Here is a 25,253-nt window from a genome sequence, read left to right as displayed (position 1 = left end):
TGGGTCCTGACATGTTCGATGACCTTCATAGACGTCAGAGATCCAGTTCCATATAAGCTTTGCATTGCATAGATGCATGACACGCCTGAACTCGTCTCTTGACAGACATGAGCATATAACAGCCTTTGCCTTTGTATCCAGAAGGGTGTACTTCCGAATCTCATCAGCACACGCCATCTTGCATAAATCGGTGAGACCAATCTCCGTGACAGTCCAAAGCTCACTGTCCATAGCTAGAAGGCGCTTCCTCATCATAGCCTTCCATCGTGGATAATCATGACCATCGAAAATGGGGCACACAGCGGAGGTCTTGATTGTCCCTGCAGTCGACATAGCTAAACCTCCAGGTGGTTAAACCGAATCACACAGAACAAGGGAGCACCTTGCTCTGATACCAATTGAAAGTGCTAGTTATCGACTAGAGGGGGGGTGAATAGACGATTTCTATGAAAGTCTTCAAAACACAGGGGTTTGAAGACAAACAATAGAAATGAACCTATTGATATGCAGCGGAAGGTAGACTACACTAGACAAGCCATAGTCAAGTAAGCAATGAAGTGAAAACACAAAGACTATCAGCAGCTAGGTAGTGTGGATCAGGATGGAAGATAGTATGAAGCCAAATAGTAAAGAGTCTTCACTTAGTGAAGTCAATCAGATCATACAAGCATGCAATGACTTCACGAAGACAAACTGTAAAGTAAAGGGAAGTGAAGGATAGAACCTGTAGCTTGATGAATACAAGGATTTGGTAGACCGGTTCCAGTTTTTGTGACAACTGTATGTATGGTTAGGGAGGCTGAGATTCAACTCAGAAGACCGTGTCTTCACCTTATTCCCCTTGAGCTAAGGACACATAATCCTTGCCCAATCACTCTGGTAAGTCTTCAAGATAGACTTCCAAACCTTCACAGACTTCGTTCACCGGCGATCCACAATGACTCTTGGATGCTCAGAACGCGATGCCTAACCGGCTGGAGGATTCACAGTCCTCAAGTGTAACAAGTCTTCAGGTCACGCAGATAGAAAGACTTCAGTGATGCCTAACACTCTTTGGCTCTGGGTGTTTTGGGCTTTCTCCTCGCAAGGATCTCTCTCTTTAAAAAGCTTCGGAGGTGGGTTGCTCTCAAACGACAAAAGTCGTGCACTAACTCTGAGCATCCAGCAATTTATGGTGTAGGGGTGGGCTATTTATAGCCAGGAGGTAACCCGACCTGATTTGTCCAAAATGACCCTGGGTCACTAAGGAACTCACACATGTCCAATGGTCAGATTTCAAACACACGCGGCAGCTTGACTTGGGCTACAAGTAAAGCTGACTCATCCAGCTCTGGATAAGATTTGCTCTCATTGCACTACGAGAAATCTGTTAATACGTGACGGTCCTTAGCTGTCACAGATTAGTCAAAAACTGTCATGCATGCCCATCCATGACGGACTTGAAATTCGTCATGTATATCGCGTCATAATTTGACAGCGTAGCTTCCATGACGGTTTTTGGCCGTCATGGAACTACCTCAGGCCCGCCCAAGCCCAAACTAGGTTGTGACGGTACATACCGTCATGGACCAATGCCACGTGGAATGATGTGGCTACCTACGTGGACACCATTTTTTTGTCACAGGAACCGTCATGGATTTAGCATCAATTTAAATTTGGTCTCATCCATTTCTTTCGGCCCAACTTTGATCAAATACACTTTTAGCATAATGCATCATGTAAATCATAATGCGAATTTTGGACCAGAACAATATTTCCAAAGTACCATACGTTACACAAATATTTCCAAAGTACAATATTTCCAAAGAAATTTATCATATCCTCCATGAAATGATAATATACAACATATATTGACACAATATATCACACAGCAAGGATTAGGAACTGGTTCAATCCAATTCACTACTAAGGTTGTCACTCGTGTTCTTGTCGTCGACTCTCCTGATGGCAACTATATGTCATGGCAGATTGTGATGGACATCACCAAGTAGCCTTCTACCCAATCATACCTACCATATTCACAACAACATTAGACATTTGTAGATATGAATAGATAGTAGAAGAAACTTAAAAATCAAATTACATGCTTTCCAAAATTCTTAGATCTTATTGTGCCTACAAATGAGAATAACAAAGTATCTAGTATAAAACAACAATAAACATGAGGTTGCTACAAATTAATCAAATAGATATGTGTCAAATGAAAGTATAATCAAGTTGACCTAGAAGTGATAACATAATAGAACATACATTGCAGAACTCAAGTACTATAGCAGCAGCATTTGAGGCCATATAAATCCAACAAAAAATGGCATCACCAACAAACTATATCCATGGCATGGAGCCACCGCTCGTCGACCTGGCTGGTGTAAGCTTCTAATGTTAATATCTCAACAAGTTTACACATGAAACTAAATATTTATCAAGGTACTGACAATAGTGAACACTTAAATGCCAAGTCAACTCAAACGGCATGCAAAATAACTAAGAGCCATGGCCACTAATAGATCTATAGAAATAAGAGGCAAATGGTTCTGTTAGGAGGTACTGAGATGGTGGTTAGGATGTATAGGTTTACTTTGATTCGAGTGCGTGAGATGATAAAATTAACCACCAAGATCCATGGGGCACAAAAAAATTAGTTCGGAATCACACCCTAGTGATAAATGCGTAAATTCGAACCAGATCAACTAAATAGGTCAGTTCAATAGCAATTGAGCTGGCGAATGCAAAAAACAGAGAAATCATAGTAGTGAAATCCAAATATGCCGAATCACTCGGTAGAGAACTAAACCTTGGTTGAGAGCGGTTCAGTTCCACAACAGCCATCGTGATCGCCCTCTGAAGCTCTATTGTGCGCCATGCAACGACACGGCTGTTACGAAGCTACCCAGACCTGCATACCGAAAACAAGAGATCATTGTCAGAAAATTAGAGTGTCAAGTTATCAAAATAAAAAGAGAGGAATAAAATGAAGAAAGAAGATTTAGGATCACTTGTCAGGAGCACTATTGAGGAGGGCGACCTACTGATGGAGCAAAGGAGTTGAAGAAAAAATGCATTGTGTCACTGTGTTGGCAAGTGCTAGCTCTGTTTGTGCCTCCAGGTTGATATAGAGTGAGCGAACACGTGGCCTTGGTACTAGTACTAGTAGGTGCACGACCAATGGTAGTACTACTACTCTAAATTGACTCACTAATACATGTGCGTAGTACAAAAATAAACAGATTTAAACCTCTGCATTCTTACTGTAGCACTGCCACAATGTAACAATGTAATTTTCTTCTTAGAATCGGATTAAACTTATTTCTGGAATACATATTCACCGGGCTGCAGGAGACAACAAGGATAGAAAAAGAAATGCCTAGGGAGAAAACTCCAAATAGAACATGTTGACATATTAATACAGTAGCAGAAATCATCTCTCCAAGACCTAGGGAGGAATCTAAACTTAATTAGATCTTGATAGAAGGCCACATACCACAGTGCATCGGTTTGTCTCTACTTGGCACCCTGGAGTTTGTCTCTACTTGGTACCCTGCAGTGTACAAGATACAGAAGAAATTCAGAGAAAAAAATAGTGTTAAATATTCAGAGAGGAAGCACGCACACACAACACACCGGCTGCTGCACCAGAGCCCTCGATAGCAGCTGGCGCCACCTTGTCAGCACGCACACTCAACACACACGTATAGTTAGAGAAGGCGGTGGCCACACTAGGCAGTCGACGGTAACAGTTTGGCCCTTTGTTATCAATCTATATAGGAACAGAGGTGAAGCGACTGTCGAAATACGCGTGCATCATTAAGTACTATCTATATAGGAACAAAAAGGATTAACGGATTGGCTAAACCAATTGGCACCAAAGAATCTAGCATTGCAACTGAAATAAGCACTATAGTATATAGCGATTGGGAAAAAACTCATAAGATTGTAACTTGGTATATTACTCACTGCCTCCCTCAAATACATCCGCCATTAAAAAAAGGCCATCAATCGGGTGAGTCAACAACACACTCTGAACCCAAAGACAGAATGTAGAGTAGTGGGTCAATCAAGCACAAACACAAATTTCCTGCTGGAACTTTTGTCAAGACAGAGAGAATGAATTCATAAGGTTATTCACTACAAGTAGAATGAACAATTTACCTACAACTGCTAAGATTTCGTCTTGAAACTTACTGCTCATCGACAGTCTGCTCCTTGAATGCCAAGTACTCATAAACAGATCGCAAACAGCGGGGCTCTCAAACACTTCCTACACGCACGCACAGGGGGATCAGACCAAATCAAGAGAGGTGGGTTGGGGGGCATCAGGGACGAGTTAGTGTGATCTGGGTCGGACGGGGGGGGCTAACCTTGGTAGAGAAGAAGGTGTTCCCGACGGCGGCCCAGGGGTTGGTCGCCCGCCGCTGGATGTTGGACAGCGACAGCACCGTGCAGCCCACAAGGTGATTTCCAAGGGGGCGGTGTGGACAGAGAGGAGCTGCCGGAGAGGCGTTGTGTGGACGAAGAGGAGCCGCCGGAGATGTGCAGCGTTGGATATGATGCTGCAGCCGAAACCCTAGCCATGGCTAGGGGTCGCGGGCGAGCGCCAAATAACGGGAGCGACAGATCCAGCCGGACTGGAGGACGAAGGGGTCAGAGAACAACTCCTGGTGACGGACGTTGTCGGAATCGTCGGGCATTTGGTCTCGGCGTGAGTGGTTGCACCAGGGAGAGAGAGAGATGTGTTGCGAGAGGGATGGATGGGTGGGGGATGCGGCGGATCTGGTAGTTGCCGGAGCTGCAAGGTGAGGGGGAGGGAGGGAAAGGGCCAGCGGCGAGCTATGGCAGGAGGGACGCAAAGAGGCGATGAGTGGCGGCGTGGTGTGGGAGATGAGGGAGGGGGCTGTGTAGGGAGAGAGGAGGGCCGATGAGGATTAGGGTTCTCATTTTATACGGGGACGGTTAGGCGGGCTTTAGCGGGCTTTCAGCGGGCTTGCGGGGCTGTACCAGGCTGTTCATGACAGTTTTCAATATTTTCACCGGAAATCCGTCGTGGATTAACAGGTTTCTTGTAGTGTTGTCTTCGCTCGAAGACATAGGATTTGGTTGAGCATCACATCAGTCACTCTGACTTTGTTCACTTGGACCCCACTTAACAGTGCGGTGGTTCCTATGACTCAACAAAGAAGAAAAGGAAACTACGAAACAACTATGTCTTCGTACTCCATAGTCTTCATACGATGTCTTCTCATGTCATAGTCTTCAATGTGAATCTTTTCACAGACCACCATTGTCTTCAATGTCTTCACGCATTTTTAGGGGTCATCTCTGGTAGGTAAACTGAAACAATGAGGGACTACTACCTATGTTATCCTGAAATTCTCACAAACACATTAGTCCCTCAACCAAGTTTGTCGTCAATACTCCAAAACCAACTAGGGGTGGCACTAGATGCACTTACAACCTGGGAGTCGGACGAACCTGTGTCGAGGTTGCGGATGGCGGCGCGGCGAGATGCCTTTTCCACCGCGGTCGGCGAGGCCCCCGCCAGCCGAGGAGCCGCCTCGAGCCGGGCACTCTTTCGGGCCAACGAGACCGGGGTAGAGGCCGAGTGGTGGCGGCCCCTGGACTTGGGTGGCCTGGACAATGTGGGAGAGGAGGTAGCCACGGGAGCGGGCTCCAGGAGAGCCGGCGCTGAGGGATCCGCCCAGACGGCAACTGAAGACATGAGCCGTGGTGATGATGGGGGACGGACCTCCATACTGCCCCAACTGTCACCACTCTCCTCCACATCCGACACGGACAGCAGGGGGAGGAAGGGAGGAGGGAGAGTGGCGCCAGGGGGGAGTGTGGTGACCTCGTCGAGCATAGCTGCAATCACCGCGATGTCCTCGGACCCCTCCGCGGGGCAGGCGTCGAGGAAGCCAGCCCCAGAGCAGTGGGTAGACAAGGGGTGGGAGGAGCCGGCTGGGGGGTGGTCATCCCCAGGATCTGTCAGGTCATTGTCGGAGGCCTCCGGGTGGGGGGGGGGGCTGCGGGGTGGAGGGGTCTGGAGACTTGATCTGCACCCGAACAGTCGGGCCCTCGGACAGAGAGGCGCTTTCGACTGCCACAAACTTTCCCAACAAACGGGACAGGCCACAGACGTCTCCCTCGTCCCTAGCATTAGGCGGGAGCCCACGGATCTGCACCCATACCATGGACAGGGTGGCCACCACAAGGGGGTCCACGGACAGAACGGAGATGCGGACAGAGCTGGTTGAGGGCGAGCATGAGTCTTGCACTGTGGGTGCCGTAACGAAGACTGACCAGGTCGGGGAAGATCATGGTAAACTCCCGGTCTGAGATCGGGGTCACCTCCCAATCCCAGTCCGGGTTAAACAGGTGACGAAGCTCCTCAGCGATGATGGTCGGGGACGCCGTCCAGCCATCCAGGACCGAGATGATGGCGGTCATGGGCGGGGTGCCCCGAACCTCGGGGAGGTCCATCTGAAAGAAACCCAGGTCATCCAACGCATAGCCGAACAACCCAAGCGTCCCGGGAGGATGGTGATCCGAACAGAGGGCGGCGGGGTGGTTTGTCCTCTTGCAAAGGTAGCACGCTGGAGGCACGGTGCAATCCACCTGACAGTGCCCGGCCACCCCGCAATTGAAGCAAGTGGCCGCGGCTGCGGTCGAAGGGGGCGTCGGCACCATAGTCGGATTAGTGACCGAAGAGTCTGGACCACCCGATTGGGGCTAAGCACCCCGCTTCTTCTTCTTCTTCTTGGCGAACGCCCCCCGCCCATTGCGGTTGTTGTTGTTGTTGGGGCCGGACGGGGGAAATTGAGCTTCACGATGAGGCGGGTCATAGCGCCGCGGGGGGGGGGGAGGGGGAAGTCAGTGTCCACTCGGACCGAGGGGAACGAGAGCGGCGGGGCGAAGAGCGCCGGTCCTGGTCCCGGTCCCGACCACGGCCGTGCCACTCCCCGGGAGAACGGTCGCGGCCCCGCGAGGAACGCCAATCGGCGTTGTCAGCCTCGGCCGGCCCCTTGCTGCGGAGGAGCTCGTCGTGAAGCTCAGCCTCCCTTCGGGAGCCCTCCGGCGAAGGGCGGCGCGTCTCCCGGGGAGAGGGCGCATCCCGCCCCCCAGCGCGGCGTTTGGGGCGGGGGCCCATCCCTAGCGTGATGGGTCATGGCGGGCAGCCCTTCGGGGGGAGGGGAGGGGAACTGGAGGAGGTGGCGGAGGAGACATGTGTCGCGGGAACGGGACGAGGAGAGGGCGGCGCAGGGCGGAATCGGGGAGAGGAACGGGAGGATTGCCCTGAGTCCAACCCTAAAGCGGGAGGGGATGGGCCTCAGCCCAAGGGAGGAGAGAGAGCCGGGGGTGGGCCAGCAACAGTCTAGCTAGGAGGCCCAATAGCCGCCCCCGTCCCAGCCAGCCCAGAGGGCCCGGGACGGCCCAACCCTCCCAGGAGGGGAGGGGAGGGAGAGTGCTAGGGTTCCGAGAGCCCGATCGGTCGTCGCCGCTGCCGTCGTCACACCGGTCGGCGCGACCGCAGAGGGGTGAAAGGGGCGGAATTTCGGCCCCCGGGAGATCACCACGGCTTCCATCGCCCGAGGACACACCGTCAGCGGTGAAGCGTCGAGCCGTGCCGACGAAGAGCCACGCCATAAGACCGTCGCCCGGCTAACCTCCGACCTTCCAGCCATCCCCCAAGCATGGGCTCGGGCCCCATGACCATGGCGGTCGGCCTCACGGCGCGGCACTGGCGGTAGTGGGGAAGGTGGTGCACGGTGGGCACAGGGCGCACCGGCAAGGGAAGGAGGGAGGGGGGTCGAGGCAGTCAGAGCCAGCAGCCCCGCCAGCTCGACGCACTCCGCCAGGTGGTCACCGAACCAGCGAGGGGGTCGGGGGAGTCCCGCCGCAGCCGCCGCGGCCTCGGCATGGTCCTCCTCGGCCGCCCAATCGGCCCAGCGAGGCCGTCCTGGCGACGGGAGAGAGGCGGCGAGCCGGGGACGAGGGAGTGGGGCGGGAGCAGGGGCCGGCGAGGAAGGGCGGCGGGGAAGGGACGAAGCGGGAGGAGCTCCCGGCGGCGAGGGAAGGGGCCGCCGCGGGCGACAGCGGGAGCGCCCGAGCCATCGCCTCCCCTATCATAGTGCTACCTTATCGTATTGTTAGGGCAACCCCTACATCTCTCGCTTGTTCTTGATTCCTTGTTCTTCGTGTTTGGTAGAAACGATCCTCGAGGCTATATGGACAGTTGGACCAACCTAGGACGACCCATAGAAGCCGCACTCCATGATGGGGTCCTTCCGGGGCTGTGGGGTTTGGGGTCCTAAAAGATCGCGTCAGCATGTTTGGCGTATCGCGCTCCCGGCGAGGCACCTCTAACGATGTTGGCATTTGTATTAAGCTCCATGCTAGACGTACACGGTGACATGTTCGTGTGCAAACACACATACATATCGCAGTTGAGGGGGACCAAAGATGGTACTCTTTATGTTATGATTGCTCATGTGATCTTCCCGATGCTTCTACTCTTATTTGGGTTGAATACCCAACCAACGAAGTGCATATGTCTTTGGACCCTTGTAGCATCACCATGCCAGCTTCTGATCGTCAACCAGCCACAATTCTAATGGTGATGATAATCAACAAGACAACACCAGCCAAGAGTGGTATTACATCCTCTACCTGCTACAATAAAGATCATTTTAAAGGAGGGAGGAATGTCATAGCTATTGCCGCCTTCTTCGAGCAAAGTATGACCCCGGTTTTGACTAAGACTATGTTGATGTCAACCACTTCATCGGCGGCTCCTTCAACCGGGTCTCCGCCGGCCATGATTACTACTACCTTGTTGAAGTCTACCCCGTCCTTGGTACCACCGCGACTACTATCAAGTCTAGAAACATCGAGTCCAATGGGATCCGAGCGATTCTCGACGACGTCGGCCTGGGGCTAGGTTGAGTTTTAAGGAGGGAGGGATGTTAGGGACCTGCCCTAACCCTTACTCATAGCTAGGGTTGCCCTTGGGGAGCACATGGGTCGGGCCAGACATGCACCACCCCAGGGCGGCTGACTATAATAGTTGCGGCTCCTAGTTGGAGCGTACGTGTTTGGATAGAAATCAAACACAGATGCCTGCGTTCGCTACATTTGATATTGGGCCGACTCGAGGAGGCTTGTACGAGCAGACTCCCTATTCCAGTATTGGGAAGGTTCTAGAACCTTTCCTGAACCAATTTGTTCTTTGTTTTCTCTTCTGGTTTTTTCTTTCTTTTACATTTTTCATTTTTCTTTCCTTTTTCCTTTTTGTTTTTTCCTTTTATTTTTTCATGCTTGTCTTTTCTTTCTTTTATTTTTTCTCCTTTTTTGCTTTTCTTTCTTTCCTTCCTTTTCTTTATGTGAACATCTTTCAAATTCATGAATATTTTTAAAATTACAAACACTTTTCGTATTCACGAACATTGTTTTGACATCGTGAAGATTTATGAAATTCACAAACATCTTATACTAATTTGCGAACATTTTTTAGATCGTGAACATTGTTTACAAGTTCTCAAACAATTTTTAAAATTTGAACATTTTTTGAAACTTTTGAATAGGCAATTAATTTTGGAAATATGGGAACGTTTTTGAAATTCATGATCATTTTTTAGTTTTGACGAACAGTTATTTAAATGCATGAACATATTTGAATTGAGGATTTTTTGAAATTTGGGAACAATTTTGAAGTTTGTGAACATTTTGAAATTTACTGAACAATTTTAAAAATCCATGAATTTTCTTTTGAATATTCGAACATGTTTTTGAAAGAATGATTTTTCTTCCAAACCTTTTTTTCAAAATCATGAACCTTTCTAAATATGTGAACATTTTTTAAAATCACGAATATTTTTTGAATCCACAAACATTTTTCAAAATAATGCTTTTTTTATATCAAACATTTTTCAATACCACGAATATTTTTTGAATCCACGAACATTTTTCAAAATCATGAACAATTCTTGAATTCATGAACATTTTATGACATCTCAAACATTTTTTTTCCAAAATTGGCTTTTTTGTAAACGAAATTTTCTTTAAATTTGTAAAAAAAATAGAAGGAAAAAAACAAAAATGCAAATGAAAAGAAGGGGGCGTCCCGTTTCGCATATGGGTCGGCCGGAAAATGCTTGCGTGGGAAGCAGGAGGTGCACTTTCCTTCCTATTCACTGCCTAGGTCGCCGAATAGGAGGTTCCATATTTTGCTAGGGAGGAGGCCGAAACAGGCACCAAACTCTTCTCTCCCACCTCCGTCGACCCCTTCATGCTACCCGTGCATCTCGAATTAGCTACCTCAAACTCTGTGGTCTTGTTCTGTTGATTGATTAGCAAGTGGGACGCTAACACGAATGGTAATTGAAATACATACTTCCTCCGTCTTAAAATAAATGTCAAAACTTTGTATTAATTTTAATACAAAATTATATTAAACTTAAGTCACTTATTTTGAGACGGAAGGAGTATATTATATATGACTAGACACCACTCCGTGACCAAGACAAGACGTGTACCTAATTGAATTGCAGTAGATCAATTATGAATGTTGCATGAGCAGTACATTAGTTTTACAACGGGCATAAAATAAAAAGGAAACAAAGGGTTGTCCAAAACAAGAGCTACCAAAGGGTTTTGCAAAGTGATCAGAGTGTAATCAGCTTTGCCAAATTATGCCCTTTTCTCTACAAAAAAAACTTAAAGTGCAATCGAGAAAGAGGCGGTCGTTTCCCATGATCGATTCATCAAATATTTCAAAAGGAAAATGCGACTCTAGCTTGCTAGCTAGCCTATCAGAAGGCGCGCAGGACGTCAAAAGATACAGCAGACCCTCCTCTCTCGTTTAGAAAGAATTTTTTATTTGACACTCTCTTAAAATTGTGTTCCTTATTTGACACTGAAGAAAATTTTCTTCCCTATATGATCTCTAGTCTTAATTTTTTTTCCCTATATGACACTAGTGCATTTTGTTCACGTGAAAAGACCATTTTACCCATATGTATAATGTGACCACAAATATGCTTTCGAAAAGTCTGTTGAATTAGGCCGGCCGGTAAAAAATCAGATCAAGTCTACTACGTTTAGGAATTTTCCTCTGGATAAGCGGCGGGGTGGGCGGACAGAGTCAGCCGGCTGGACAGCAACCGCAACACGGCCGGAGCCGGCTATGCTACCTCCCTCCCGGCCATCTACTCCAGAAGACAGCCGAGCTCGCGTTGATCTCCTGGCTGATGCGTGATGCTTGAGGCGTGCTATGGATGGATGATGGATGGATCTCTTGGTGGCTCCCCGTGGGTGTACCGTGTGTTGCCTCCTTTTGTGCGTGCGTTCTGCCTCGGTATTTATAGGCAGCTGGAGAAGGTCCGGCGCTGGCCATTGCCGTTCCGATTTTTATGGAGCGATATGGATATAACGTTGTTTAAGATAAACGCGTCCCTACCTCAACCCCTTGAAGGTTGTTTAAATCTTTGGCCATGTGCGGCAGCAGAATCCATCGATACAAATTGAAGCAAACGAAATTCAAAAAAAAAAATTGAAGCAAACAGAGCCTTTGTCTCTCGCTCTTTGGAAATCTCCAGCCGGTACAAGAAATCATGACCGAGGCCTTCGATGGTTCATGTGCTAATTGACCAGTCTGGCTAGTTGTCTATACATATTTGTGTACATATACGCGGCCAGCTTGCCTGCCGGAGCATAGATATTTAAATACGTACGCGCACCCTGACGATCAAGCGAATACATATATTCTAGCTTCGTATGACCCGGTTCATATACATACGCATGTTGGCTGCACCGAACCGGGCGTACGTTCGTGCTAGCACGCAACTTCCTTCCATACAGCTATAGGTCCTGCATGGGCCATGCAAATACGTGCACATGCACTAATGGCATGCACGTAGGTGATCACCGAAGCACACACAAAAGTGCTTCAAAAATTCATTCATTTTTAAGAATGCATTTTAGTGTTAAAGCACACGTACAAGTCAAACAGTCGCACTCACAAACCATACCGCATGAAACTAGACCCACAGCTGAATACGTTCTAAGGCCTCTTTTGGTTCATAAGATAAGATTATCATAGGAATAGGAATCTTGTAGGAAATGAGATGACATGTATCTCAAATCCTATGAGTAGGAATAGGAAACAAGATGTCATTTGGTTGACACCAAAGGAATTTTTCCATTGAGTCTAGGCTCTTTTTTATTTTCCTATAAAATGTGAAGGATAGGAACCAATCCTATGTAGGAATAGGAATCCATTCCTATGAACCAAAGGGCTCTAAAAGAAAAAATCCTATAAGAATCCTATCCTCTAGAATTCCTATGAAATTAGGCCTAAATACATTGGATGCATGCGCTCAGGTATACAGAATACACACGCATCCCAAAAAAGACCAACGGAGGAGATAACATGTTCAGCTGTGCTCACTCTCATAAACGAATTTTCCCTAATTAGGCTCAATGCTACATATTTCTGGTCACATTATGTACAGGGGCAAAAAGGTTTTTTCACGTGTACAAAATGAACTAGAGTGTCATACAGGGAAAGAAATTAAGACTATAGGTTATATAGGGAAGAAAAAAATTTCAGTGTCAAATAAGGAACATAATTTTAAGGGAGTGTCAAATAAGGAATTCTCTCCTCCATTTAAGGGTCCCTCTCTTTGAAATCAAGGATGTCAATCAACAGTATTAGGAGTACTATACAAAGTTCCAAAAACAAGTTGGAGTAGGTGCACATGAAGATTTCACGCGAGTTCTGACACGGTTATTATATCGTGTTAAGCAAACAGAGTGGTGTTGCCTCTAGCGACTTATTAGCACTGCTCTCCAGTGAGTCAGCTGTGCGTGTGGGCACTCCAAGTTCACAAGCAAAATCTATTGTCGACTGATTAGGCACCTACTGAAATAACTGAAACTTGCCAAGTTTTCGCTGAAATTTCATTGAAAGCCAGAACCATCCATCATGCCTTATAGGCTGCTGTGCGTAGATACTACACTACAGTATAATCAATAGTACTACATTCATACTAATGGTTTGGCATGGCATGATTCTTTCCACATACTTGTAGTATATCCGACTCATGGCACACTCATACACGCCACCTCACCCATTGGCCGAATCCATGCCAATCCGACAACAAAATTTCCCCTATATTATCCCCATGGTGGGGTACGGTAATCACATGTGAGAAAAGAGATGCGTATGTATGTAGGGCGGTCATCTCTCACAGGCAAGCTCATCATCATCTGCCTCCTACCTATCCAGTATCCATCCTACTCTATATATGACGAAGAGAATGAGGTGACAAGACGCCGCCGCACTAATTATTGTGAGCCTCCTCCTATCCACTCGCCTCGTCTCACCCCCGCTTCCATTTCTTCTCCTTCTTCACTGTCCAGGAGCTGTAATATGCTTGGCTTGATGGCAGCTCCATGCCAATCTCCCCAAGGAGGAAATGAGCTCTACGATGACTGTGATCCTACGGTGTACGGAGGCCGGGTCCTGCTGCCCCGGCAGGCCAGCTCGGCGCCACCGGCTGGGCCGCCGGAGCTGTCGACGACGTCCTCGTCGACGGGGTCGGGGAGGACCGCGACGGAGGCAAGGGCACTGAAGGTCCACAGTGAGGCCGAGCGCCGGCGTCGGGTGAGGATCAACGCCCATCTCACGGCGCTCAGGAGGATGATCCCTGATACCAAGCAGGTTTGCGCCAACAATATCTTACCCATTTCACCATTTCAGTGCTGTGAGGCATCAACCAAACAAAGCTCAGCTGCACATAATTATTGTCGTTAGCTCATCATCTTTTCTGGTAGAAACTGACTTTGCATTAAGAAGTTCGAACAATTCTGATCGACCTTTATTTGTGTCAGCATCAGTCAAGAACTTTATCAAGAACATTGAAAACTCGTACAGGTGTTCACATTTCATCAGATTTTTCACCCTGGAATTTGTAGAGTAAGACAAAGTACAGCACGGTACACTGCTGTTATGTGACTTGTCAGAAAAATGTCTCTCATCTTCCCTTGTGCAGATGGACAAGGCCGCCTTGCTAGCCAGGGTGGTGGACCAAGTGAGGCACCTCAAGAGGAGAGCAAGCGAGGCCGCACAGCAGACGTCCCGCCGGAGACCGACGAGGTCTCCGTCGAATTCTGCTGCACAGGGGACACCGACGACGACGACAGCCGCCTGTACATTAAGGCGTCTGTCAGCTGCGATGACCGCCCGGACCTCGTCGCCGGTTTCATCCAGGCGCTCCATGGCCTGAGACTTAGGACACTAAGAGCGGAGGTGTCCTCCCTGGGAGGAAGGGTGCAGCACGTCTTCACACTCTGCAAGGAGGAGGAAGGCAGTGCAGGGTGTGCTGGACTGAATTCCCTGAAGGAGGCTGTGAGGTTTGCTCTGGCCAAGGTTGCTTCATCAGAGCTGGTGTGTGGCGGCAGTCCGTTCCAGTTCCAGAGCAAGAGGCAGAGGATTCTTGAGTCGCATTACTCAATCATGTCCATATAGATGAGTACTTCTGGAGTAAGTATATTTTTGTGCCAGAATTGAGGTGTGAACTGCTGTTAGTGCTGTAAGATAAGATAGATAGATATCATGGCAACAGGGTTTACACTGTGTGCCTGACGTAGCATGGCTGCCGACATTCAGATTGCAGAAATCCTAGATGGTGACGATTCAGCAGTCGCGTGGGGCTAATACTCTATGCAGCACCTCCTCATTGGTGCTTCTCATGTTAAGATATGAGACACACGTAGGTAGAACTACTTTGTCTTTTTTACCTTCGTTATTATGTTAGGTATATCAACAAGTTTCCCTGCTCGCCGGGTATTACTAGCATCGGAGTAAAATAATACTTTCAAATGAAGGAAACTTCTGAGTTTTCAAGGTTTTTACACCATGCAAGTTTTCAAACGAAATAGAGCATTTTAGCACGTTCGGAAAAGGTTTTCTGCTCTAAAGAGCACTGAAACCTTATGGGGGCAAAAAAAAACATGTTCTCATGAGAATTTACAAGCAGAAAACAGACTATTGAAATCCTCTTATGTGTGTTCTCTTCATAATATTTTGACTTTCAAAAATTGTAGGCACCGTTCAATTACCCCGTTATACATGGTAACTTTGTTTGCCAACAAAAAAGAACTTGGTAATTTGGATCCCACTGAATTACTCCCTTATGCTTACCCTACTTTACCACATAATTCAATCGTCTTCAGATTCTAGAAGCACAACTTTCTTCTTCTTCTTACTAATGCCTAACTTTTGCTTTTGAAGAGCACAGCAAGCCTGAAACTTCTCTGTCTGAGAGCAGCTAGGTGCCTAGTAGATGTATAAAGATACACAGTTGGCAGTTGGATTAACTCACAAAGTAGACGGAGTTGCTGCTCAGCGAAGGGAGGTCCTGGGCGGAGACGGACAGGCACCCGCCCTCGCCGAGAAACTGCGCGCGGTAGCCGAGGCTTGTCACGGGAGCGTGCCATTGCTGTCGTTGTCGTCGTCGTCGAAGTCCACCGAGTAGATCGCGAAGGTCAGCAGTTGCCGCTTGTTAGACTTAAGAGATATTTAGGTTCATGTAATCTTAACTACTTCCTTTATCCTCTCTCGTTTAACTTCCTATCCCTCGTCCTGCTGAATCCTAGCGATCGGTGGATTCCTTGTAAACCACGGCAGAGGTTGTTCTTGCTCCGAATCAATATATACCCGCGGCTCCTCTACGAAGGAGTAGGAACGCTTCACCAATCCAATCTAACATAGTATACAGAGCCAAGTCTCTTCGTATCGTCTAGCAAAACCAAAACCCTAAACACCCTTCCATCGCCATGGCTATGAGCTCAAGCACCGTCGGCCTCAACCTAGGTGCTCCACCAACAGAAAAGCTCGCAAGGGGGAACTACCTCCTATGGAAGGCGCGGGTCATGCCGGCACTGCGAGGTGCGCAAGTGACCGGTCTTCTCGACGGCAGCGACGCCGCACCGCCGAAGACAGTAGAAGTCACCAAGGCGGACAAAACCACGGCCATCGAGCCCAATCCTTTGTACGACCCGTGGTTGTCGAAGGATCAGCAGGTTCTGAGCTACCTGCTGAACTCTCTCACCCAGGAAATCCTTGCACAAGTCATCGGTAAGGACAACACCTTTGATCTGTGGACTGCTCTTACCACGTTGTTCGCTGCACAGTCGCAATCCCGCATAACCAATCCGCGGATGGCCATCTCCAACACCAAGAAGGGCAACATGTCGAGCAACGCCTTCATCGCCAAGATGAAGAACCTCGGGGACGAGCTAGCTGCGGCTGGACGTCCGGTAACCGATCCAGAGATGATGGATTACATCCTGGCTGGCCTTGATCGGGACTATAATCCCATCGTGGCAGCGGTCAGCGCCATCAAGAACTCCATCAGCGTTGACGATCTCTTCACGTAGATCTCTGTGTTCGATCAGCGGATGGAGATGCTGGGAGACGGACCAGCAGGCTTTCGCTCCTCTGCCAACGCCGTCTACAGGGGGCGCGGGCAGTCCCGTGGCAGGGGAGGCCGTGGCCGAAGCAACCGAGGAGGATGCGGTCGAGGGAATCGGTCCTCTTCTTCCCCTAGTCGCGGCGGTGGTGGTGGCGGCCATCAGCAGCAACGATTTCGTTCCCAACCACAACAACAACGGCAGGAAGAAGGAGACTATCCAGAGTGCCAGATCTGCTACAAGTTTCATCCTGGTGGCGTAAGAGCATGCTGGCATCGATATGATGATGACCATGATGAGAAGAAAGCAGCAAACCTCGTCACCAACAACTACGGTATCGACACCAACCGGTACGTAGACTCCGGCGCCACTGAGCACATCACCGAGGAGCTTGATAAGCTAACGATGCGGGAAAAGTATCATGGTGGTGATCAGATACACATGGCAAGCGGAACCGGTATGGACATTACTCATGTTGGAAAATCAATTTTTAAAATCCTTGTAAAAGATTTACACCTTAATAATGTCTTACATGTTCCACATCACTACTAGGGAAAACCTTATACACAGAACTTTAGCGGTAGCGCATGTTAAAAAAGCACTCTGGTGCTAAGTAGCAGTAGCGCGCTGATGTAAACGGTGCAACAGTAGCGCGCCTGAACATAAAAGCGCTACTACTAAAATTTTCACGGCTTAGCTGATAGGCTACACATAGTAGTAACGATCTAGGTAGAACCGCGCTACCGCTACTTGCTTTGTAGCAGCGCGTTTACGCTGAAAGGCGCTACTGCTAAATGAAATAAAATTAAATGGAAAGCAAATAGAAAAGTAAATGAAAATGAAAGAAATGGAAAAAGGTGAAAGGAAAAAATAAAATGTAAACAAAAATAAATAAAAAAGAGGGAAAAAGAGAAAGGAATAGCAGTAGCGCGTATCGAGGAACGCGCTGTAGCTAGCTTAGTAGCAGCGCACTTCCTGGAACGCGCTACTGCTACTTCTGACTTCACCACGCGGTTCGTTCTTCCCCACGACCACTTCCCCCAAATCCAACTCCTCCGCTGTCGCCGCCGCCGTCGCCCGCCGGCCGCCGCGCGCCCTCCCGTCGCTCTCTGCACACCCTCGACGCCGCCCCCGACCCCGGATTCGACGCCGCCCCCGACCCCGATCGACCTCGACGCCGCCCCCGACCCCCACCTCGACGCCGCCCTCCGCCGCGCGCCCGATCCCCGACCCCGACCTCGACGCCGCCTGCCCCTCCCTCGCCGCAGGCACCCGAGGTGAGCACGCCTACTCCTCCCCCTCCCCTACCTCTGCCTAGGGTTCTTCAAATTTTAGTTGCATCAAATTAGTTAGGGTTCATCTATGGGTGGAAACGAATCGAATGCGGATGTTATCGGATACAGACGCAACTCGGATGTCTTCTTAGATGATGTTTTCTTAGATGATGAATAAACACTATTGTAATGCATAATAAAACGAGTAAAATTTGATCACTTATTTCACTTTTAAGTTGGATAATTGGAATATCCGCTACCACTTTCCACCCCTAGGTTCATCAAATTAGATGGTAATTAGGGCAGTAGTTCCTAGGTACTAATTAGTTAGTAAGAACTAGGTACTAATTAGGTACTAGTTTATTTTTATTTATAATAAGTTTATTTTTAGTAAGGACTAGTTGAATTAATAGAACTAGTTGAGCATGTCACATTTGTTGTTATTTTTTTAGTTAAAGCAATTATTCCCGCATCGACGTCGACGATGCCTATCCCGCATCCTCGTCGTCGTCGACTCGACGGAGGACACCTGCTTGACCAGATGGGCCATGTCCGGGACTGGGCTCCACCGGGCTGGTACTGAGAGACGCTACCTACCGGCGGGCGCAGCTTGGTGAGGAGTCAGCATGTCGTTGACCCGAACCCTCTTTGGTGGCGGTCGCGTGGGCCAGTGACGGTCCAGAGGCTCGAGGATCCCGCAGAGGTGGTACGTCACCGTGTCAGGGAGGAGGACGCGCACGTCCGTCGCTACTTGTTTGCGTTGGAGCACGGGTTCTCCAATACCTGGCAGGTTCTCCAGTGATCTCACTAGAGCTATGATCCTGTGATGGTTCCTTCTCTTTGGATGTCCACCGCATGTGTCAATACCTGGCGTGTGCTAGGGTATTAGTGATGTTATATGTATAATACTATTCGGGATGTATTAGTGATAATATTCGACGATGTACGGACGCATGAGATGATTTACTTTTGCTTATTGAATGCACGCTAATTTGAATACTTATTTATTTTATGATTTGGTTTTGCTTATTGAATGCTCATGTCAATATGAGTCCTATAAGATATTTTGAAATGTATATCTTGTGTTGCTCAAATAGGATATGTGCTTGCCCAAGTGGCCGGTCATGTTTGCAGGTTACACCTCTGAGTGGCCTATGTTTTGCTGGAGTGTTGATTCATTTCCGTTCCGGCAAATTTCAGGCGCTCGATATGTTCTATTTTAGCAAAGGTCATGCCGGATTTTTCCGTGAATTTTGGCATGACTTGTGCCAGAATATGTAGGAAATATCGAGTGCCCCGGATTTGTGTGTTGAGTATCCTGGTAGTTGCCTTCGACTGATTTTCAATTAATGATTCAACTATGAACATAGGAAATGTCTGACGACGGAAAGGATTTTGGTATTTGCGAATACTACAAAGACGAGCGCGGCCTGTGCGACAGAATCTTCCTAGATGATGATAGGTGCTTCAGCATCAAGCTGGACAAGAACTTTGAAGTGGATACAGTAAGTCACAACGACAAGTCTTTTTTAGTAATTAAGCATGACATCTACTTCATTTGCTTCAACTTATAATTTAAATTTTTTACTATTCTACTAGCGTATCCCTGCCATGCAAGAGTTTTGTCTTCGATAAGATAGGTTTCAGTCCTATGAAAACTACTATGGAGGTAAAGAGAGTTTACTTGAAGACCGAGCATGGTTATACTTTCCACGCAAAATTATACAACACAGACACCTACACCTATTTTGAAGGCAAAACTTGGCAAGCACTATGCAAGACTTATGCATTTGAGCCTAATATGGTTATCACCTTTGATATTCGTCCGGAAGATGATATTGAAGGTAATATCGACATCTGGGTCGATGTGCAGACGCCTCCAGTTATACCATTATGTGAGTTTCTCAACCATATTTATGTCTTTGATATTGTTTATTCAAAAATAGTTGACAACTAATTTCTATTGACAGCTTATTTCTGTTCAAGTAAACATGTCCAGCGCTTGGTAGACATGACCTACTACTGTCCCGGTGCTGAACTAAACTGCGAGAAGATAAGTCATTATGTTTCATGGCTTGAGGATCTTCATACTGTCAAGACAAATTATTTTTCTGGACTTAAAAATCTTAGTACTCAAAACGTGCGACCAATAGTGTTCGTACTAAACTACGGTCACATCTATTTAGGAAAGATGGTAAGATTTTTACTATTTGTCCTCAGTGCATCTTTTGCATATATTATTTTTTAAACTAAACTTCATTGCTAAGTTTGTTACTATACAATGTTTTTCAACAGGGACTCCCGATGAATGTTGTGCCTCATTGGATCCAGACTAATGTCACATGAGAATGGTTAGCTTACGGCCAAGACATCCTACAATGCACTTTAGTGCATTCAGGATTTCTAAAAGCGAGGAATGCTTAATAGTGAAAGTCTGGAGCAAAATTGTGAACGATCGCAGAGAAGTACAAGGGGGCAGCAATCATAAGCGCAACCCACGATTAGGAGACATGTTCATCTGCATGCTCCAACTTGATGAAGCAAGAGTGCTACACATGTTTTATGTTATTTTACCTGAGAGAGGGTAGCACGAGTGATTAGCTAGCTAGAAATGAGTCATGATGATTAAATAGCTAGTGTTGGTGGTAATGACTATGATGATTATTATTAGCTAGTGTTGGTGGTGATTAGATAGCTACCGCAGCTAGTGTTGGTGGTGATTAGCTAGCTAGAATGAGTTTGAAGATGATGATGTGTGCTACACTATGACTATGATGATTAAATAGCTACTGTTGGTGGTAATGACTATGATGATGATTAAATAGCTTGTGTTGGTGGATTAGATTCAAGTGGAGGCAATATGTGATACACATCGAAAGTACTACTAGTCCAAACTAGATCAAGTTTGGATTAGTAGTATATTTTTGACATGCACCACATGTGCCTCCACTTGAACCTAATCCATCTTCATTTGACACACTGTTATGGACATATTGATATAACATCCTCATAATTGGTATTGTACCAAAATTTGTATAACGGCGTATAAATACACTAAAAATTAAAAAAATGAGAAAAAGAATACTAGTAGCGATGGAGAGTAAACACGCTACTACTAGCTATATTAGCAGTAGCGCCGGAGTGAACCAACGTTGCGGCCATATGTCTTAGCAGTAGCGCGTGTTGCACGCGCTACTGCTAAGGAATAGTTGTAGCGCCTTACTAGTAGCGCGGTGTCCCGCGCTACTACTAGGGTTTTCCCTAGTAGTGCATGCTTCCAAGAATCTCATTTATGTTCATCGTTTTGCCCTTGACAACAATGTTCTCATAATATTTTATCCCTACTCTTTTGTGATCAAGGACTTGGAAACGAGGAGAGTCATCCTTAGAGGAAAGTGTGAGGAAGGCCTATATCCACTCATATCATCTTCATCTTCATCACGGTCGAATAAGCAAGCGTGGAGTGTCACCAAACCTTCCTCGACAAAGTGGCATAGTCGTCTTGGTCATCCCTCTTCAGTTATAGTTCAGCATGTCCTTAGCAAGAATAATCTTCCTTATGAGTCTAGTGTTGAGTCAATTTGTGATGCTTGCCAACAAGCTAAGAGTCATCAACTACCTTATCCTATATCTACGAGTGTATCCACTGCTCCATTGCAGTTAGTCTTTTCAGATGTATGGGGACCAGCTCCCACATCAGTTGGCAGATTTTTTTATTATGTTAGTTTCATTGATGATTATAGCAAGTTCACTTGGATTTATTTGCTAAAGAAATTATCTGATGTTTTCCAAGTGTTTCTTAACTTCCAAAACCTCGTAGAACGCCAACTAGACTCAAAGATTCTTGCTATGCAAACCGACTGGGGTGGTGAGTATGAAAAACTAAATTCCTTTTTCCGAAAAATTGGAATTTCTCACCATGTCTCTCGTCCCCACGCTCACCAGCAGAACGGGTCGGCCGAACGCAAACATTGTCATGTTGTTGAGGTAGGACTAGCATTGCTAGCCAATGCTTCCATGCCCCTAAAATTCTGGGATGAAGCCTTTCTCACTGCCACATATCTCATAAATATTCGACCAAGTAAAGTCATCAAATTCGAGAGCCCCATCACACGTCTCTTTGGCATCAAACCAGATTTCAAATCCCTTCGAGTTTTTGGATGTGCATGTTGGCCGAACCTAAGACCATACACGCAAACTTGCGTTTCGTTCAAAAAAATGTGTGTTTTTGGGCTATAGCCCTATGCACAAAGGAGTTAAGTGTCTAGATGTCCCCACAGGCCGAGTTTATATTTCTCGAGATGTTGTGTTTGATGAATCAGTTTTCCCGTTTGAATCTCTTCATCCTAATGCCGGCGCTCTCCTCTATCAAGAGATTCTTCTCCTTCCATCTACACTTTGAGATTTCGATCACGGGGGAAATAATTGCACTAACCAACATGATGATAATATTCCTACTGGAAACAGTCCATGTCTTCCGTGTGTGCGGGTCTCTGAAGAAAACGGAGCTCAAAACGATCAAAATCCCGTCCAAAACGAAGCTATATTGCATGTGGAAGAAGAAGACGAAGCCGGCACGGCGTAAGAAGATGATATGGCGGTGCCTGCCACACCTGCGCGTCAATCCTCCTCGGATCGGGCGCGAATATCCGCCCCGGATCGCGAGCCGGTCGGCCTGCATGGCCAGGGCCGGGCGATGCAATCAGCGACCGCCACATCTCCACGCGGAGAATCGTCCTCGAGCGTCGGCCCGCGCATGCAGCCAACCGCGAGGCGTGGCTCGCACATGCGGCCGACAGGCCCACCTGGCGTGGGGTCGGATGTGGCAACGGACAGTGCGGCCATGAATGAGCAGGCCACACCAGCAGCCACTAGATCTGATGTGGCGTCTCCTGGTTCCTCTCCGGGATCTTCTGCAACCAGTGATGTTGTGCGTACGCGTGTACAACAACTTCTACCAGCCACATCAAGGTCACAACTCGGCTACAAAAAGGTATTAAAAATCCAAAAATAAGAACTGATGGCACTATACTGTATGGCATGTTGTGCATCTCAGGTGAGCCGACAAAATTGGATGATGCACTTGGAGATCAAAAGTGGGAAAAGGCTATGGATGAGGAATATACAGCTCTAATGAGAAACAAAACATGGCACTTGGTGCCAAACTGGAAAGGTAAAAATATTATTTGTAAGTGGGTGTATAGGATCAAGAAAAAGGCAGATGGCTCCATTGAGAGGTATAAAGCACGTCTCGTTGCTAAAGGTTTTAAGCGGCGTTATGGTATTGATTATGAGGATACATTTAGTCATGTGGTAAAAGCTACAACCATAATACTTGTGCTAGCTATTGTTGTGTCTAGGGGATGGAGCATAAGGCAGCTACACGTACAGAACGTGTTTTTGCATGGTGTTCTGGAAGAGGAGGTCTACATGAGGCAACCACCAGATTATGAAAATAAACAAAAACCTCATCATGTATGCAAACTTGACAAGGTCATCTATGGTTTGAAACAAGCATCTAGAGCATGGTACTCCAGGTTAAGTATGCAGTTGAAACATCTTGGGTTTATTGCATCAAAGGCTGACACATCTCTCTGCATATACAATAAAGCAAATACTGTTATTTTTGTGCTCATATATGTTGATGATATTATAGTTGCAAGCTCTTCTCAGAACGCTACTAATGCTCTCCTGCATGATCTGAGCTCAGAATTTGCCTGAAAGGATCTTGGTGATTTGAGTTTCTTTTTAGGCATTGAAGTTAAGAAGGTTCAGGATGGTATGGTGTTGAAACAAGAAAAATATGCCACTGAACTCTTGGCTCGGATGGGGATAAAGGATTGTAAGTCTTCACCCACACCATTATCTTCATCAGAACAATTGTCAGCATATGAAGGGGAGCCACTTAAGGAGGTAGAAAGCACTAGATACAGAAGTGTCGTTGGAGCCTTGCAATGTTTAACCTTGACACGACCAGATATTTCATTTGTTGTTAACAAAGTATGTCAATACTTGCATGCTCCTACTTCTGCTCATTGGAGTCAAAAGGATCATACGGTATGTTAAGCACACTGTGGGTTTGGGACTACATTTCAGACGTTCCAATTCTACACTTGCTAGTGCTTTTTTTGATGCAGACTGGACAAGCTGCAGTGATGATAGAAAATCAACATGTGGTTTTGTTGTTTTCTTTGGTTCTAATCTTATTTCATGGAGTGCGAGGAAACAAGAGTGTCAAGGTCAAGTACTGAAGCTGAGTACAAATCATTGGCAAATGCTACTGCTGAAATTATTTGGCTTGAATCTTTGCTTGAGGAATTGGGTGTGAAGCAACATCGTATTTCATGCCTATGGTGTGATAATTTGGGTGCCACTTATTTAAGTGCTAATCCTGTTTTTCATGCCAGAACCAAGCATATTGAGATAGATTTTCACTTTGTACGAGAAAGAGTTGCAGAGAAGAAGTTGGAGATACGTACGGCTTATTCCTTCCAGAGATCAAGTGGCTGATGGGTTCACTAAAGCTCTACCATACAAGCCATTTGAAGCATTCAAGGACAATCTCAATCTAGGATAGGTAGTTCAGATTAAGGGAGGGTGTTAGACTTAGAGATATTAACGTTCATGTAATCTTAACTACTTCCTCTATCATCTCCCGTTTAACTTCCTATCCCTCATCCTGCTGAATCCTAGCGATCGGTGGATTCCTTGTAAACCACGGCAGAGGTTGTTCCTGCCCCGAACCAATATATACCCACGGCTCCTCTACGGAGGAGTAGGAACGCTTCACCAATCCAATCTAACACCTCTGAGTTGTGCTTGCCCGGACGATGACATGCCAAACGACGAGCAGCATCCGTCCGGCGGACTGGATGAGGTGGAGGGTGTCATGGTAGCGCGAAAAGCGCATGGCGCCCGGCGCCGTGGAGACCATGTTGTTGAGTGTTGGCCTGGGAGGGTAAAGTTGCACGATATCCGGTGACGCCGGGTGTGAAGTGGTGGCGTAGAGCCTCCCTTGGAAGGGCAAGGCGTTCCGGATAGTGAGCTTCCAGTGGCGGCGCTGGAGGACCTCCCAATGGCCCTTGCCGGCCTCAGCGGCGACCACCACATTTCCGTTGGCGTTGGGGAACCGGACCACGGCCGCGATCGAGCTCATTGACGGCTCCCTGCTGCTGCATACGGCAGCCTCCATCTCCTGGAGAGAGCCCATGTCATCGACCTCCTCGTGGTACACGGTTGTGAGGGACTGGAAGTCGACGGCGACGAGCGGGGTGTAGCAGCACGCGGACGGCGGCGGTGCTCTTGCGCAGGAGGACGAGGAGGCCGTCATTGAAGCCGACGATCCGGTAGCCCCGTAGCCCCGGCAGGCGGACGCGGACGCTCCTGGCCGTGCGCGAGTGGAGCAGGGCGATCTCCCGCGCGTCCTCCGGGCGGACCGCATCGCCGTCGCAGAGCGCCACCCAGTCCTGGGGCCAGAGGGAGTGCTGGCGCGCCAGCTGGTGCAGACGG

The 25,253-nt window shown here is 47.5% G+C and overlaps 1 pseudogene; it reads left to right on the top strand.

The window, feature by feature from the left end:
* The first annotated feature begins 13,309 nt into the window (after window positions 1-13,309).
* LOC125547972 lies at window positions 13,310-14,907 on the top strand (annotated as a pseudogene).
* The last annotated feature ends 10,346 nt before the right edge of the window (window positions 14,908-25,253 follow it).

Source organism: Triticum urartu, chromosome 3, assembly GCF_003073215.2.
Source record: "Triticum urartu cultivar G1812 chromosome 3, Tu2.1, whole genome shotgun sequence".
NCBI lineage: Eukaryota > Viridiplantae > Streptophyta > Magnoliopsida > Poales > Poaceae > Triticum > Triticum urartu.
The sequence above is the reverse complement of the archived record's forward strand: the minus strand, read 5'-3'. Positions and strand labels throughout refer to the sequence as shown.